General features: G+C 42.3%; 1 protein-coding gene across 3 annotated transcripts in view; it reads right to left on the reverse strand.

Annotated features, from left to right (window-relative positions):
- The window catches only part of C18H12orf42 (chromosome 18 C12orf42 homolog), a 136640-nt gene that overhangs the window by 67680 nt on the left and 50506 nt on the right, over positions 1 to 18454 (reverse strand). The gene's annotated exons all lie outside the window — the stretch shown is intronic.

Raw genomic sequence — 18454 nt, forward strand, 5'->3', positions numbered from 1 at the left:
CAGGGCCTGTGCTGACGTCTGTTGCTCCTGTTGCTGCTGAAGCCTGTGCAGATGCCCGAGGTCTGGCCCACCACCTGAGGCCATGTTGGTGTCCGAGGGCTATAATGCCACCAGGGCCATGTTGATCTGAGTGGTCTGCACTGTCACCTGGGGCCATGGCAACGTCTGGGCCCAAGCTGCAGCCGAGGGGCATGTCTGGGTCTGTCTGTGATCCTGTTGCAGCTGGGATCTGTGTTGATCTCCATGGTCTATGTTACCACAGGGGGCCATAGGAACCATGGGTGTTGAAATCTGAGGACTGTGCTGAGCCAGCACTGCCCTTGCGGACCCTGGGAGAGCTGGTCCTGCCCCTCACAGGAGAGCTGGTCCTACCTCTCATCATGGGCATGGGAGAGCTGGCCCTAATGGCATGGGGAGAGGAGAGCTGGCTTCGCCCCATTACCTGAGGGGGTGGTGCCAGCCGCCTGGACTGACGAAATCACCTACCACCCAGACCCACATCCAGGGCTTTGAGTTGACCCACCCCAGCACCTACCCCACGAAACAACTAGAATGGGAAATTGTGTTTTAAGCTGTGTGGGGCTATTCCACCTACTTTTGGTTCTGTGCACACCTGGGGATAAACTGCTTCTTTGGAAGAGGAATCTTGTAAGCCAGGCAGGCCCCTGGAGATTCGTGGGATTGAGTTCATGGGGATACTAAAGCAGCAACAGCAGAGGATAAAAGAGTTGATGATAGTGGTCACCAAGCTGGAAAGGGGAGCAGGAAAACAATGTTTCCTGTCCCAGAATCCTCAGCGCTAGTCCTCCACTCTAATAGGACACACTCATGAGGGAGCACAATTACATCCCAAGTCAACGGAGGTCTCGACCACACTGAATTAGGTTCTACATCAATCCACGGAGTGCTTGCTACACATTCTGTGAAATAAAGTACATCATGTCCATTTTATAAATACAGCAATTATACCTAATAGCAGCTATTGAGAAATGAGAAGCCACCAGGGGAAATTATCTGCACTGAAAGGAGAGCCCAGAGTTCCATAGTGCTATGAGGCTGTGTCTCAGGTTGTGGAGAGCCCGGAGGTTCACAGTGTGGTGAGGATATGTCTCAGGTAGTGGGGAACTTGACTTACAAGCATGACAACCTTGAGTTCAATCCCAGGAAACCCATGTAAAATTACTGAGCATGTTAAACCCAGAAATGGGGAGACAGAGATAGGTGGATTCCTTGGGTGCACTGGCCAGCCCTCTTAGCCTAGTTGGCCAGCTCCAGACTAGTGACAGACTAAATCCAAAATGAAACAAAAATTAAAAAGTAGATGGTACCTAAGACATGACACCAGTACCTGAGGTTGTCCTCCGTATGTAAGCGCGCACACACACACACACACACACACACACACACACAAACACACACACAGAGTTTCTGATAATAGAATGTCAACTCTGATTAAGACAAGGTGAGTTACCAGCATCACCCTGTTATCAAAGCCAGACTTAGATGTCACAAGAAAATGACAAACCAATATCCCCAACAAACAGTGGCACAAAAATCCTCAACAAAGATCTGGGAAACAGAATTCAATAGTACATAAAAAGAATCATGTACCAGGACCAAGTGGGTTTTGTTCCTAGAATGTAAGGATGGTTTAACGTATTGAGTTGAGAGGATCAAAGTAATGTATTAGTCTAGCGTGATTATCTCAGTTGATACCGAAATACTGCATCCAAGGGCGGTCAATGAACTTTCATGATAAAGAACACCCAAGGAAACAGAATAGGGAGAAACTGCTTCTACATAATGAAGGTTATTTATGACATGCCCACAACTAACATTATACTCAGTATTAAAAGACTGATGATTCTTCTTCATCATTTTGGAGCAAGACAAGCATGCCTGCTCTCACATCTGTTCAACACAGTATTCAAAGCCCTTCTGGGATAATTGGGTTAAAAAAGAAAAGTAACAGAAGATGTACAAGGATGAGGTCAAACAATCTCTCTTTACTAGTGATATGAGCTCATATGTAGAAAACCTAGAAGAGCCGAGTCGCTGAGATCACAGACCTGTGCCAACCAGGCAGGGCTGCAGTTTTTTAAAATAATCTAGAAAACAAAACCAAAAGAACAAAATGAATTGTCCAAAATAGATCCTGTGGTTTCACGTGGGATTAAAAGAGTGGGCGAAGGGACTACACAAAGCTCAGTGATGGAAGAAGCCGGGTGCCAGGGATCTGTGCCTGTGAGTGGCTCCCTCGCACTCCTACTGGTGTCTTCACAGATGTGTAGGAAGAAGGGGTGGGCAGCAATGCCGTGGGCAGCAAGCAGCTCTACCCTGCCCCCTGTGGCAGCCTCAGGAGCTCTTCTCACAGGAAAGCCAGGATTTTTGACTGTGCTACAGAAACAAATTTCAGGACACATCAGCATGAAGCAGTGTCAAGTTTGTTGGGGAGATTTTTTTTTTCCAGACAGGATTTCTCTGTGTAGCTTTGCGCCTTTCCTGGAACTCATTCTGTAGCCAGGCTGGCCTCGAACTCACAGAGATCCGCCTGGCTCTGCCTCCCGAGTGCTGTGATTAAAGGCGTGCGCCACCACGGCCCGACGCAGGGGAGATGTTTTAAGAGATTCAAACACAGGAGTTAAAAGAAAGGCACTCTAGGAAAGGATAATACACGGCAGTGTGGACGTGGCCTTCTCAAGAGAGACTCATACTTAGTTGTCTTTATGATATTCATACATGTGATTTGGGTGGCTTCTGAAATTGTATCTCAAAGGGTTGCTGAGGGATACAAATGAAACCATGATGCTGTGGGATGGTCTGTATGTCAAATTGCTCTGATTGGTCAATAAATAAAACACTGATTGGCCAGTGGCCAGGCAGGAAGTATAGGCGGGACTAACGGAGAGGAGAAAAGAAAGAACAGGAAGGCGGAAGGAGACACTGCCAGCTGCCACCATGACAAGCAGCATGTGAAGATGCCGGTAAGCCACAAGCCATGTGGCAAGGTATAGATTTATGGAAATGGATTAATTTAAGCCAAAAGAACAGTTAGCAAGAAGCCTGTCATGGCCATACAGTTTGTAAGCAATGTAAGTCTCTGTGTTTACTTGGTTGGCTCTGAGCAGCTGTGGGACTGGCGGGTGACAGAGATTTGTCCTGACTGTGGGCAAGGTGGGAAAACTCTAGTTACACCATGACATGTTTTCTGAAGAACATTAGTTAGGATTATAGCTGATAAAGTAAAACCCTGCTCCAATAAATAAACACAGAGTTAAAGTGTTTCTACTGAAAACAAAAGTTTATAGTCTCAGTTTATAAGATTTCCAGAAAAAATTGGTTGACTTCTAAGAAGGGAGAAAAACCATATATGCTTAGGTCTTAAGTATGGTTCATTTTAACTAATATTCCTTTTTATTTTAAGATTTATTTATTTATTATGTATGCAGTGTTCTGCCTACAGGCCAGAAGAGGGCACCAGATCTCATTACGGATGGTTGTGAGCCACCATGTAGTTGCTGGGAATTGAACTCAGGACCTCTGGAAGAACAGCTAGTGCTCTTAACTGCTGAGCCATCTCTCCAGCCCATCTCTCCAGCCCCCTAATAATCTTATTTAAAAGATCTCTGTATAGGGAGCTGGAGAGATGACTCTGTAGTTAAGAGGTTTTGCAATACTGAGGACCAGAGTTTGGGTCTCAGCACCCACATAACAAGCCAGACTCCCACACACACCTCTATCCCCAGCTCCAAGTTGAGAGGGAACAAGGAGTTTTCTGGCTTCCAGCCTTGCTGGGAAAACATGGAGCACCAGGTTCAAGGAGAGAACTTGCTTCAAAGAAATAGGGAGAGAGTGATAGAAGAGGACTCCCAACTTCCCTTCTGACCTCCATACATGAACACAGATGCTAGCACCTAACACACATGTGCATTCATATTCCCATAAGCACACACACATATACATTCACACACATGTACATACACATTCCCATAGGCACATACACATATACGTACATTTACACAGATACACATTCCCATAGGCACATACACATAAACATTAACACACACGCAAACACATTCCAATAGGCACATACACATATACATTAACACACATGAACAAACATATTCCCATAGGCACATATACATACACATTAACACACATAGGCAAACACATTCATATAGGCACATATATATATATATATATATATATATATATACATACATTCACACAAATAATATGTAAATAAATGAAATAAATCTTAAAAAATTTAAATAAATGGGGCACTGAGTCTATGAAGGCAAACTTGAGTGCAAGTTTTGTCAATCAGAAAAGAATTCTTGACTTTTTGCTGGCAAGAGATGTTAATCAGACTCCAGGGTGAGGCTATAGGTCCTTTTCCTGTGTCTTCTTAGTTTTCCTCGTCTTTCACTCCTTCCTCAGAGCATCCGCCTTTCAAACCAAATGTGTTCGCTTTCCCACTCATCCCACGTGACTTTTCTCTTGCATTTTCCATATTTTTGTCGTTTTGCTTTACACATTGGTAGGTTTTTCTGCAATATTCCTTCAATTGTCTACTAAAACTTTGGCTTCCTAAATCACATACTTGATTCTGTGAACTCCCTCTGTTCCCTGATTGCTGCTTTTTCAAGGACACAGCTGTTCTTAGCTTGTGTCTTCTCACAACCAACCCTGCCCCCACCCCGGAGTACTAATCAGCCGTCTTTTTAGAGGGAAGTTTTACTTCTGGTTTCTGAATGGTGTCAGGGTTCTCCACCACCATTTCCTCTATTGGATTTTCTTGGTCTTTCTCTTTGGTTTGCCTTGAATTCTTCAAGTCCTTGATATGGGGAGCAAAACTCAAATTGATGAGTCACTTCTGTATGAGTCTGTATGTAGATGTGATGCTCCTTTTAAAGAATTCAAGGTTTCCCACAATGAGAGTGACCTTGGTAGGAGGGGTGAAATATATAAACTGACCAACTTCATTTCAGATCTGGGCTAACTGGGACTCTTCTGAATGTTAGAAAGAAAGGGTGTCATGTGAAGGCACCAATTTCCGTATCCAATCTCCTGGTTCTTCTCTAAAAATGCATTTGCTTTCTTTGGAAAAAGTACTCTTCCCGTTTTGTCCTGGGAAGAAGCTTGCCTGCACACCAGCCTTGCACATCACAGGGCAGACATCTGACTGAAAAGTGTGGGGACCAGGTAACTGAGCATCTTCAGCTCAGAAGTCGTTCCACTTTGTCCCTCAGAGTCTACAGACACAAGTGACTCCAATCTGCATTTTGGCCTATGGTTTTCAGGGAACACACCTGCCATCTCCATGCTCCCAGGAGATCTGGATTTCAAAGCATGACCAAGGTTGTCCAGGGGAGGCTGTCATGCTGGAAGTCAGGTCAGAAAGTCCACTTGCCACACGCCTAAGTCAGCATTCCCAGCCAATCTGGTATTTTGATTTCTCTTTAATTGAAACAGATGCAAAGAAAAAAGAAAACAAAACAAACAAATAAAAAACTGTTACACCTTGGCAGCTTAGACCCAAGACGATTTTCCAGTATTTGATTTGGTTTGGCTTTTGTTTTGTTTGTTTGCCTATCTGGTTCAAATTGCCTCCTACCAAATCTTTTCCGTGGGAGGAGAGCATTTCCCACTAGGAAGCATCCTCCAGAGCAGGGTGATGATGACCATCTCCCAGACCCAAGGCATCATGTAGGTATCTGCTTCTTAACCCATGGCACTGTCTGAGATTGGGCTCTCCAGGCATGAAAGCGGCCCTGACACCTAGTGTACATGCTGAAGCTGAGGAGGTTCTCTCTGATTCTCTCCCAAGAGCTACTGAAGTGAAATTCGCTGTAGCTGGAGCCGCCTTTAGTCAGCGTACTATATCCCTGCCAAGACTTTTCAGTGCTGCTATGGTGACTTAAATTAGGCATCAGAAGCAGGTGTCTCCAGAAGTATTTACATTTAAGCCTTTCCCAGCAAGACCAACACAGCTATTCCACCTTAGGAGGAATGTTAATAATTTCCCTTCTTAATTATAAAAGTGGTAACTGTTCACTCTAAAATCCTCAACCATACTAAAGAGGGTGTAGATTTTACCACCCTCAGATAATTAAAAGTGAAAATGTTCTCAGGTGCTTCCATGGGTTTTTAATGTATATGTATTAGAATGGTATGTGCAGTCTTTTCTATATATATATAGGGCCATAGCAGAACCAGATAAAGCCATTTCCTCAACTAAACTAACTTTCAGAAGCCAGCTAGAAAGCAATTCAAGGTTTTACTGAAGTTGTGCAAGAAAAGTGTCACCTCACACAGTGTCCACTGGGTTCCCGACACTTCACCTTTCATTTCCTTCCTAGAGTCTGTTCTTGTGGGTCCCTCTCCCCATTTATCCCTACCCCCTCCAAAATATCCGTATCCTCAAAACTCAATGTATTCTTCTAATGTACACACACACACACACACACACACACACACACACACACACACACAAACTTCTTCCCACCTTGCCTGTACATCAGCAGATCTAATCCATTCCAAAATCACTAAGCTTTCTAGAATTCTCTCAGTTCTCCTCTGTATCCATCACTGGATTAACATAATAAAGAGGCAAGTGTGGCTAGCACATCGAAGCAACAAAGGCATCTCATTCCCCAAAGAGCAGTAGAAAGGTCAACACTGTAGAGATACATCTACACATCATCGCGGTCACACCGTGACACTTGAACACTACAGCTTTGAATACTACAGTTTGTTTCTACCTACAGGTGAGCTGCTCCAGTTACAGCATTCTGACTCATTAAAAGCTAAGAATGCATTGACCCAGATCCTTGTTGACAAGTGTGGAGGTTGTTTCTGATTATTTTACCAACAGGAAGACTGCTTAACCAAATAAACCTTGATGCATGTGTCTCTTTACATATGGGAACTATAGATGCTTTCTTGACAAGCATTGATTTGTGTCTTCCTGGATCAACTTTGTATAATTACTTATGTGTTGAATATATACATATAATAGAATTTTAAAATATATAACATATTTAATATAATATGTAAATAATTGTGTATACATATTTTATATACACACATAATTTTAACTGGGTAGATCACTGAATAAAGGAGCATATAATGGTGTATAGCTGTGAACTACAATCAAGGTAAATGACATATTGGTTCACTCTATGAACAGGATCTCTGCTTAACTGCTCTGGAATTCAACTTTCTCCTCCTATAACACGGGGAACATAGTTTTAAGAAACTATATGGAATAAGATGAATGACTATTAACAATGAGGCTTAGCCCCAGAGCAATTCAAGATATCGTCACTGAGCTAAAATGAAGTATCTATGAAATCATTAAATAACTATCTGTTGCCATGAACTTGCACTGACAAGGACAATCACCAGAAGTGTTTGAAAGCCACAGTGCAGAAAGAGCTGGACATGGGCAGTGGAGCTTCGGATGATACTCACAGTTCCGTATTAAGGCATTCTGGCTGCTTTAAACTTCCAATGACAACTTCAACAATTAATTTTATAAGTACATCATTTCTATTATGAAAAATTAAAAAATAACCTAAGAGGGGCAGGAGAAATGCCTCAACAGTTCAGAACTCTTGCTGCTCTTCCAAAGGACCTGAATTTGGTTCCCAGCACCCACATTGGGCAGCTCATAATGGCCTTCAGTCCTGCTCCAAGGGAATCCACTGCCCTCTCTGGCCTGCACAGTCACCTACATCCACGACTGTCAGGTAGGCAGACAGACAGACAGACAGACAGACAGACACACACACACACACACACACACACACACACAAATAAAAAAAGTAAATAAAACTTGAAAAACCAAGGTAACAGCTATATAAACATGCTAAACTTTGGGTAATTTACAAATGTACTTGTTAAAACAGTTGGTAACAATTCTAAGTGATGGCCAATGGAAGTGATTCCTGATACTAAAAAACACAAAAAACAAAAAACAAAACAAAAAAACCTAATAGCAGAACTTTGGGAGCACTTAGATCACTGTTTAAATCCTAGCATTTATTCATTCATTCATTCTTCACTTAATGCAATGTAAGTGGTTTGTATGCTAGGCACTATATTAAGCTGCAGTAAGCAAATTATCCACATTTTCCCCTTTAAAGACAGTTAATCTTACATGGTGTTGTCTGTCATTGTCTAGAGTATGATATAAGCTCAGTAATTTATATGAGGTAGTACATGTAAAATGCACAGCATGCTTAGCAGACATAGACTTCTTCCCCCACTTCTCTGTTTCTACTCAAGTGTTGGAGGCAAACTGAAGACGTATTAGCTAACCACAGGCATACGTTAAAGAAAGCATTAACCAATCAGAGACGAACGATCGACAGTTACATCCAATTGAGTCGAACAGCACAGGACCTGCTTGACGAGGCCTGGTAGCTAGGCCTGTGTACTCATAAAGCCCCACATTCGACAGGACGCAGCTTGGCAAGCAAGATCCTCGTAACAAAACTTAGGGGACACCTCAACTCCACCATAGAGTCTGCTCCACAGAGTAAATCGCCAAACTATTGCCTCAGTTTCCTCTTCCAGAAAACGAGGGGTCAGGCTACGTCTTCTCTAAAAATGCCCATCAGAGCTGCCGGCCATCACTTGGCAGACAACTTTCTCTGAACAAAATTTAACATGTAGCATCTTCCAAACCTCAGAGATGGCTTGAAAGCTTCGGAGAGTTAGGCTTTAGCCACATAGCCGGTTGATTTTTTTTTCCCCATCCTAAAATATATAATGTGTAGAAACTAATAAGTTAAGAAACACTTAGTACTGAATATAATAGCCCATTTGAAAAAAAAATTAACCAGTCACTTCATGTTTTAGCAAACACTCTTACCATTGTGTGGCGTTTTATTGTCCCCTCTGGTGAATAGAGCCTTTAAAAATGTGTACGCCTGGAACTGAATGCCGTGTCAAATCTATTGGCTCTGTGTGTTTAAACACCTGCGTCTCATCACCAGCCCTTCATAATATTGTTAAACAATAATTATACTTATGATGAGTAGTCAATCTGAAGATATTCTCCCTTGAGATGTACTCGTTTTTGTATTGTAAGTAAGTAACCCATTCGTAGCTTATAAAAGCGACTCAGGTAGAACGGCACTCACCCATCCATCCATCTAATGTGCAATAGAGCTTTGAAATGGTTATAATAAACTGTCCCGTGTCATCTCCTCTATTAGAGACTTCTTGCCTGTTTTTATAAGAATGATCAATGTTTGTTTACTAAAGTTCTCAATTTCACTTGCCTAATAAGATTAAAATCTTTTTTTAAAAAAATGTTACTTTGAAATTTGACTGAGTGTCATTTACCTCTATTTTTTTGTTTGAAAGAAAGCATGAAAACTCTGAGGCAGACGTGGTGGTGCACATTTAATCCTAGCACTTGGGAGGCAGAAGCAAGAGAATAGCATGGGTTCTAGGCTAACCTAGGCTTCATAGAAAGACCCTGCCCCAATCAATATATAATCAATTTGAGAGAAAAGCTAAGCTTGCCTTGGAGGCCATCTGCACACTACTAAAAACCAGTATTTGATGGTTAATTTAGAGAGAATCTCAGAAGAACTAACTCATCTACTTCTCAAACAAACAAACAACAACAAAAGACAGCAGTCTGCCCATCACTGGGGTCAAAAGGAATGACTCCACAAAACAGAATCCACATAAAGGGGGTTTCAGTGAAATAAGATAATGAGTGACAGCCTCAAACGTACATGGGAGCACATGGCTGGAGTCACATCTAACCCACTGGGGCCCCACACTGCGCCTTATGAAGCTGATGTTTTCATTACAAGGTTTTGCAGACAACCTCACCCAAAGTCACCAGGAAGAAACTGAAGAAGACTTGAACTCAAGCTGTCTAGTCTCTGAGTCTGTCTTCCCAGTCAGTATTCTCAAATAGTTCTTCAGTTTCCACCCATGAGAGCCAAGGCCACCCGAACACAGGTTCCAGGAACCTCAGTGCACCACTTCTCAGTAACCTGGGATGCAAGAAAGAACTCAGTAGCAAACTCTACTATGGTACAGAATTGGCCTTTGGATATCTGGCTGACCTGGACCCCAGACTATCTCTGGCTACTAGTATGAACTCATTCCTCCTCTCCCAAGTCTATAAGCCCTAAAATTGTCTGATCAACATCATGTCCATGTGAGTAAAGGAAGCTGCTAGATTTGAGTAAGTACTCCAAATTATTTGCCAAGAGTAGTCTTCCTAACGTCGTCTGTAATGTGAGCCTTTGATCTCTAGACAAGATAGCTTCAGAGAACAGTCTGTGATGGTCGAGGCTAGCAGGACCCAAAGGATAGCACCCACAGTGCAGGCTGGGTTTCTGAAGACTCACAGCAGACTGAAACATCACTCCATATTTGTTGTTTTCACTGTGGCCTTTTCGAGGTGAACAGTCTCTGAAAGAGGATGCAATGCTCACTTGGACCATCAAGTGTTGACTCCAGGTACCAGACATCAGAACCTCAATTATCTAGAACAATTCTTCATGGGTTACCTCTACTGCCTCCCAGCAGTCATGCCAAATGGCCCTGTTAAACCACAGTCCCGCCCTGCAGTCACAGCCCAGATGTGTTCCCGCATCTCAAGCAGACCCAACCCACACCGTTGACAAGCTGTATGGGAAACTGGAATGCCTGGCAGGTGGGTGTTCTCGCACATATGGACTTGCATACATACTCCTTCCTTGAAAATACAAGCTCGGGAATCTCTCCTGACTACTGGGTTCTCCATCCCCAGGGGTAGGTCTAGCCCCTCCCTGGTCCAGAGGAGAGAAGTTGGTGGGTCTACGGGGTAGCTCAGTCTGGAAACTTGACACTCGCTGCTGGAGGGATTATTTCATCTACTCCAAATCTGGCTAGCTGGAGCAGGATGTGGGGACTCCTGAGACAGACTGTGGGGAAGGAAGCGGAGCCCAGGGAGGAGCAAGCTGTTCTTCCCACCGATGAGCTATGCAGCAGAAGATGAGGTTTGGGCTGAAGGTGAGCAAGGCTGTGAAGAACACTGCAAGTCGCCTCTTCTACACCAACGAGTAGAGAGTGAGATTTGACCATGTGCAAAATATCTTATTGTCAGAACTACCATGTCTCTGTTCTCCATTCTAAGATTCCAGATCTTCCCTCCCAGTGGAGAAGCCAAACAGAAGGTAGAAGAAATGGATCTCTCTCTTCTAAAAGTCAAGGTAAGGAGAACTCATGTACCAGCTTCTCTTCCTACATAACTCTTTGTATGGTGTCATATTTAAGAAATCAACATGAGGTCAAAAAGATTTTCCTCCTTCATGAAAGTTTCATAATTTGAGCTGCTATGTTTAAACGTTTTGAGTAGATTTTTGTATATGATGAAAGTATATGATTTTACTTTATTGTAGATGGATATTCAGTTTACCTAGAACAATTTATTTAAAACACTATCCTTTCCCACACTGAATCATCTTGATGCCCTTTTTAAAAATCCACTGGCCACATGTATTTACATCTGGGCCCTCTAAGCTATTCCCTTGGTCTACGTCTGCTCCTACGCCACTTCCACACTATTTTGATTATCGTGGCTTTGGATTCAGCCTGAAACCAATAAAGCTTCATGAGATGTTTCTCAAGTGTCTAAATTTCCCTTTATGCTTTCAAGGATGTTTTGACATTTGGGTACCTCTTGCAATTCGTGTGAATTTTAAGGTTCTGGGGGGAAATCTCAGTTGAGATTTTGATAGATACGCATTGAATTTATAGTCCACTTTAGATAATGTTGTATCAACCATGTGAAATTTTTTGATCCACAAACATTGCAAGTCTCCCATTCGTCTAGTCTATTTCAGTGGTGTCCTTAATAGGTACTTTCCAATGTTCAAATATTTCATTTCTTTAGCTAAATTTATTCATATTTTACTGCTTCCATGTAAAGGGATTAAAATGGATTTTTTTTATTTCTGTTCAGAAGTCTCATTGATGGAGAATACAAACACAACTGACCCTTTATGTATTGATTTGTTGCATTTGTGTGCTAGCTCTAACACTGAGTCTTTAGTGAGATTTGTCCAGTGACGATCTAACAGCCAATGCTCAGACGTCGGCATTAGCAGACTGACTTAGGAACCAGTAACACTCTTAGGAAGTTCTGTGCATGTTTCTGCCAGCAGTGCAGTAGCAGAAAGGGCAAGCCTGAGTACCTGGCAGCAGGCGGCAGGAGTGTAAACCGTGGCATCCCGTGGTGGAAGCCACGGCAGGCGTGGGCAGTATCAGATCACTGCTATTGGGGCATTCCTCCCAGAACCCCACCCCAGCTCTGACTCCCTAGCTCTCCTAAAAATACTCTTAACTACTTAATGTATTTTGTTCAATATTTTCTGTGTATGGGCTGTATTTGCTTGTGTGTGTGTGTGTGTGTGTGTGTGTGTGTGTGTGTGTGTGTGTGTGTGTAAGAATGTCAAGTGTCTTCCTCAATCACTCCCTACCTTATTTTCAGAGATATGGTCTCATCCTGATCCTACAGCTCACTAATTCTGCTAGACTGGATGATCCACAAGCCCAGAGCTCTCCTGCCTCTGCCCTCCCAGTACTGGGATTCAGGTGTGTACCACCGCACCCAGCGCTTTATGTCTGTACTAGAGATCTGAACTCGGGTTTTCAAGCTTGTACGTACCAACTAAGTTGTTTCCACAGCCCCTTGTTCAAAATGGGAACCCTATTTAATAAACGGTCAACAGTAATAAATGGCCTTATTCTTTTATCCAGCTTCTCACCTGTACCACTTATTACAATTTTAATTATCTGTTTATTGTTCAGTTTCAATACTAGAATAAAAGCTCCATGAAGTTAGAATCCTTTGTTTTGTTTATTGCCACACACCTAAAGCAATGTCTGGTATACTGACTACTTAATAAAACCTCACTCGCTGTACGAAGGAAATACGTACAAATCTATTTAAGTTTTAACAATACGCATCTGTCAGAAACCAAAAGCAATGATATTTATCCTGAACTCCATGTCAGCGGTTCCTCTTCAGGCAACTAACACCTCTCAGCTCTATACTCTACACTCTAGACAGAGATCAGGGAGTCACGAGCAGGACCTCCCTTGACCCCCACATTGTTTCCACATGACACCGATCTGCCAGCTTTCCCCGTGCTCATTAGTAACGGGTTTACCGAAGTGAATGAGGATGTCTCCCTTTTCCTATAAGATGTTTGTATCGGGTATTAGAAAAGCCCAACATTTCTAAACACCTTCAGAGACCACTCTTCAGCACCTAAATAGAAAGGTGTCCTCCGGCCACCTCAACCGAAGTAGGAATTAATCCAGAGGAGACATGGAATGAGCGGATGAAGACTGCCCACTTCTCAACATTACTTTCTTATAAAAGATGCTACAATGCCTTGCTGTCCACATCTGACGCTCTTATACGTGCTGGGAAAATAGCTCTCCTTTCTAGGCCATGCTCTGCCCTACATTTCCCTGACTCCGTACAGTCCCCAGAACCGCCACAGCATGGCTCATTTTCAAATGTCCATTTGAACAGCAGCTGTGGAGAAGCTCATGTCCCAGCAGCATGGAACTGCTGAGTGCCACCTGAACCTTCCTCTTACTAACACACAGCTTCTCTACTGGTCTTGAATGTCACACAATTTTAAACATGAGTTTCATGCTGATCATAGATTGGGCTATCCTGTGACATGTAGAATCATTTGGAAACACTTTCCAGAAAGCAACATGTTTCTCCATAAATTCTAATATGGCTCCAGTTACGCTGTCAGGAAAGTCAGCACTGAAAAGGAAAGCAAGAACTGAAAAGTGGTGCAGCTCCCTAGGAAGTACAGATAGAGTCCCCCATCCTATAGCCCCAGGACGGACCAGCAACCAAAGGCTGATTCCAAATTGTGACAGAGCAAGTCCCATCCAGTGTGGGAGCCAAGGCTGGGGAGCAAGAGAAAGCTGAAGCTACAGTGTGGATGTGGGAGCTTCCAGATCAAAGCAAGGTCTTTCCAGGAACGAGGATGCCGGGTGACAGAAGAGCAGTGGCCGGGGCTCTTCAGAGCATCTCCATCTTGTGGAAAGTGCCCAGCTCACCTACTCAGTAAGTAAATGCCAAGTGAGCCAGGCTTCCTCCTGGAGCCTGGGATACATCAGTAAGTGAGGTGCGCTTGGTCCTGCCCTCATGGAGTTTATGGTCTGGCACACAGAGACACTGAACAAATACTTGTTGAATTAATTGGTTGAGGATAACTGTTAAGTCAACCCTTTTCTTCTTCTGTGCTTCTGCACAACACGCTTTTCTTCATCGGCCACTTGGCAGGGTAAAAGGGTGATGACATCAGGTTGTCGAGAAATATGCTACTATATTTAGAGTTTACTAAAATAGACCTGTGAAAATATGGCTTCACATTCGCTATAAATGACCCTCACATAGAACATTTTTAAAAATTTATTTGTGTGTGTGTGTGTGTGTGTGTGTGTGTGTGTATGTTTTGCCCACATGTATGTCTGTGCATTGTGTGCAAGCAGTGCATGTGGAAGCCGGAAGAGAACATTGAATCCTCTGAAGCTGGAGTTAGAGACAGTATGAGCTAAAATGTGGGTGCTGGGAACTGAACCCATGTCCTTGGCAAGAGCAGTGAGTGCTCGCAACCACAGGGCACATCTCTAACTCCGCATTTCCTTTTGCTTAAGATTACAGAACATTTTTCAAATGTATTTATTTTCTATTAACATATAAAACAGATATACTTACAGCACTTTCACACATGTTTGGTTTAAGTTGTTCACACATACTCCCTCCTTTCAGTCAAAAATTCTATAAAATCAGTGGTAGAATGCCCGGCCAGGGAGCATGAGGCCCTAGATTTGACCCACAGCACCACCAAAGAAATTATGAAAACATCATGGATAGATATGAAGGAATATGTCCACTTCTCCTTTCATTCATTTATTTACATATTTTAAATTCAGTCAGATATGTAGTTTATGATATATTTATAATTTATAAGCACATTATAATATAGCTGGTAATGTCATACTAAGTGGGATGATACATACATAAACATAAGCAAATTGAATATGAACACTCAAATATTTTTAATCACCGCAAGGTATTTGCAATTAAGACTTAAATAACATTGTTCTAATCCTCTGATGCACACTGACTGATGAGTCATTTTCAGTGGAGTTGCTTAGGAGCGTTTTACCCTGGATGTCCCATAGACCAGGTCTGGTCCTCAACAAGTGGGGCTGACACCTGAGAAAACCATCAATCAAACATTTCAGGTATGTTCATTTCAGGTAGACAGGACAAGTAGGATCCGAGAAGGAAGTGTACTTGGAAGGCTGAATAGAAAACAGACTGAGAAGGAAGAGATAATCATGGAGGCCAAGAGAAGAGTGAGGACCAGCCTGTGTGTAGGCCTTTGGAGCCATGACGAAGTCTTCACAATTAATTGTTAGTGAAACTGAACCCTGTGGGTGCCTGTAAGCAGACTATGATGGTTTTATGTTTTTGGAAACATCACTAAGTCCTTCAATCCATCTTTGACCCAGAATATATTTTTACCACCATCTGTTTGCTTTGCCCGTGTCTCAGATAGCTTTAAACTAGGAAGAAAATACCAAAGTGTATAAATGTATCACCTCCATGTACACAGCTATCATATTAAACCACACACACACACACACACACACGATTCTCCTTGATTCATTCTGCATTAAGTCATTCAGGTTATCTTTGATGTTGCGTGTAGTTTCCACTTGACACCAGCTGCAACATTCCATGGTTTAAATATGCCACAATGAATTCAGCCATTCCCCTGTGGATGGGCATAAGTGGCATTTTAGTGTCCCATTCATTACAAAACTCAGGCCTCAGAAAGTCAGCTCTTGCATATCTTCACCAACTCTGATTTCATATGCTGGTGAGGACTATTGAGTTTTACAGCTGTTTGCATCTGCAATTGTGTTTAATTGTTAAATGTCCTCCAAAGTGATTCTGAAGTGTGTGAAGTTCCTGCTTCTCTACATCTTTGTAAGAGCCAGAGGTGGTGGATGATTCCAAAGAAACAGCATCTTCCAGACACAGCAGGGCTGATGCACGTATGAACGCAAAGAGACTGTGACAGCGTGTTCGAGGCCTTGCACAGATTCAACTAGACTAGATCCCAGCTCAGAAGCGGAAGTGGACACAAAGTCCCACCCGTACCCAAGAAGCTGTTTGCAACTGACAACTGCTGGGAAAGGGGTATGCTCTCCAATGGGATGTCCCTGGGTAGATCAACCACAGTTCAGATCAGGCTTCATGCCCAGGAGTAATAGGCCAACACAAAACGGACTCCGTGGGTTTTTTGTGTTGCAATTGTAATAGTAGTAGTAGTAGTTGGTGGTGGTGGTGGTGGTGGTGGTGGTGGTGGTGGTGGTGGTGGTGGTGGTTTGTGTGTTGGGGGAGTCTATTTTTTCATTTGAGGAGAGTTGTATTGGTTTTTTGTCTTTTTTTTTCTTTTTTCCTTTTTTTGGTTTTGTTTTTCTAAGAGAAAGAACATGAAGCTGGGTGGGTAGAGAGATAGGGAGGAACTGGGAGGAGTTGAGGGAAGAGGAAATTATGACCAAAATATACTGTACAAAAAAATTTTAAATAAAAAAGTTCTCATATATCCCCAATTTTCTAAACAGTTTTCCTCCCATGAATTAATGTTGAAATAAATGACCATGGTAATGGGAATGTTTTTGTTCATTTGGTTTATTAATATGTATCTTACAAATTTCTTTTTTATATTAAACTGTGGTGCATCATTAGAATTAATCTTAATTAGTTATGATGCATTTTATTTTATAGACTGCTGAATTTGAACTTGCTAGCACTCCATTTAATATATTTTATAAATTATAATGATCTATAATTTGTTTCCTTTTTAAATATTGATTGCTTCAAAGGATGAGCTACATATTTCTCTCTTTCTCTCCATAGTGATTTCTGGCATTTGACATTTTAATAAAAGTCAGTCACAGTGAACTGAGCATGGCACACTCTTGACAGACTATTTGGGAAGCAACAGGAAATTTTGAATTTTAATTAAAAAAATTTCTAATTTTTTGCATATCATGTTATAATTTCTGTCCTGACTTTGGACAATGATTTCCTAAAAGGCAAGTTTTTCTTTTTCTTTATTGTTGCTTTATAACAGCTATTTGACCTTTTTTTTGGGCGGGGGTACTCAATGAACACAATATAAAAAGCATGATACTGAAACACCTATATTCAGATGCTGGCCAGATAGAGGACATCCAATGTGAAATCTATGATAGTGCCCCACATACGATATATGTTCTTTAATATATGCTATGTGATATACAGTATTTGACATACAATACAGAACACCCTAAATGTGATATATAATAGGAAATGAAGTATACAATAGTTAGCATATAGTATAGCTATAACCTATGACAACATAGAAGTCTTTTAAAGAGAAATATCTTAAAATGTTTACTGCCATCTCTGTGATTTCCCCCAAAGCACACAGTCACACAAACAGAGAGGGACGAAGAAAGAACAAAAGGAAGGAATTGGCCCCTTCCAATTGAGCACCCAGGAGACGCCACGACCCAGGGCTCAGACAGGACTTCACGGCCCTGCATTCCTTGCTGAAATCCAGCGAAAAGAGGGGTGCCTGGGAGTCAGCTGTGAGCAAGCTTTATGTCACTGTATCAGTGTAGGCAACGCATGACTGCCACGTGGAACACATCTCTCCAAGAGGGACTTGGGACCTTCCTTTAGGAAGTTAGCCTTCTAAGGGTCTAGGCACACTAATGGAATGACCTCAATAAGGGGATTCTGTTAATGTCCCTTCCCTTTCCTACAAAACCCTGCTGTGAGTCACAGACTCCATTAGCTGAATGGATTCTTAGGCGGCCAATGACTTCAAGTCCGAATGGAAAAACAACCACTGAAACAGAAAGCTGCAGATGCCTTATTTAGACTCAGCCCTCTGCTCCAGCGCAGAAAGAGTCGGCACAAAATCAGGTCATGGTTTTGTTTGTGTGTTTTAAGTAGGCCATGTTTTCATCTTCTCCACGCTGGCCTCGTTTTCAATCTTAGAACGTGAGTTTACACCTCTGGTTGCTACTAGAATTCTATTTCTAGTCGCTGCATCTTACTTTTGAGTAAGCACCAACTCAGGGCAAACCCACTCACAAACCGTGATGGAGCTTTTGTTGTTGTTGGATTTGGGCTTTCTTCTTTCCAGATTTTTCTTTGTCTCATTGGTTGGTTGTTGTTCTTGGGTGTATTTGTTTGTTTGCTTGCTTGCTTGTTTGTTTGTTTGTTCGAGACAGGGTGTCACCACGTAGCCCTGGTTAGCCTGAAACTACTAAATTTTGGAAAGGGCAAACTAGAAGGTAAAACTATCTTAGAACAACCCCCCAAACC

Source organism: Peromyscus eremicus, chromosome 18 (genome assembly GCF_949786415.1).
Source record: "Peromyscus eremicus chromosome 18, PerEre_H2_v1, whole genome shotgun sequence".
NCBI lineage: Eukaryota > Metazoa > Chordata > Mammalia > Rodentia > Cricetidae > Peromyscus > Peromyscus eremicus.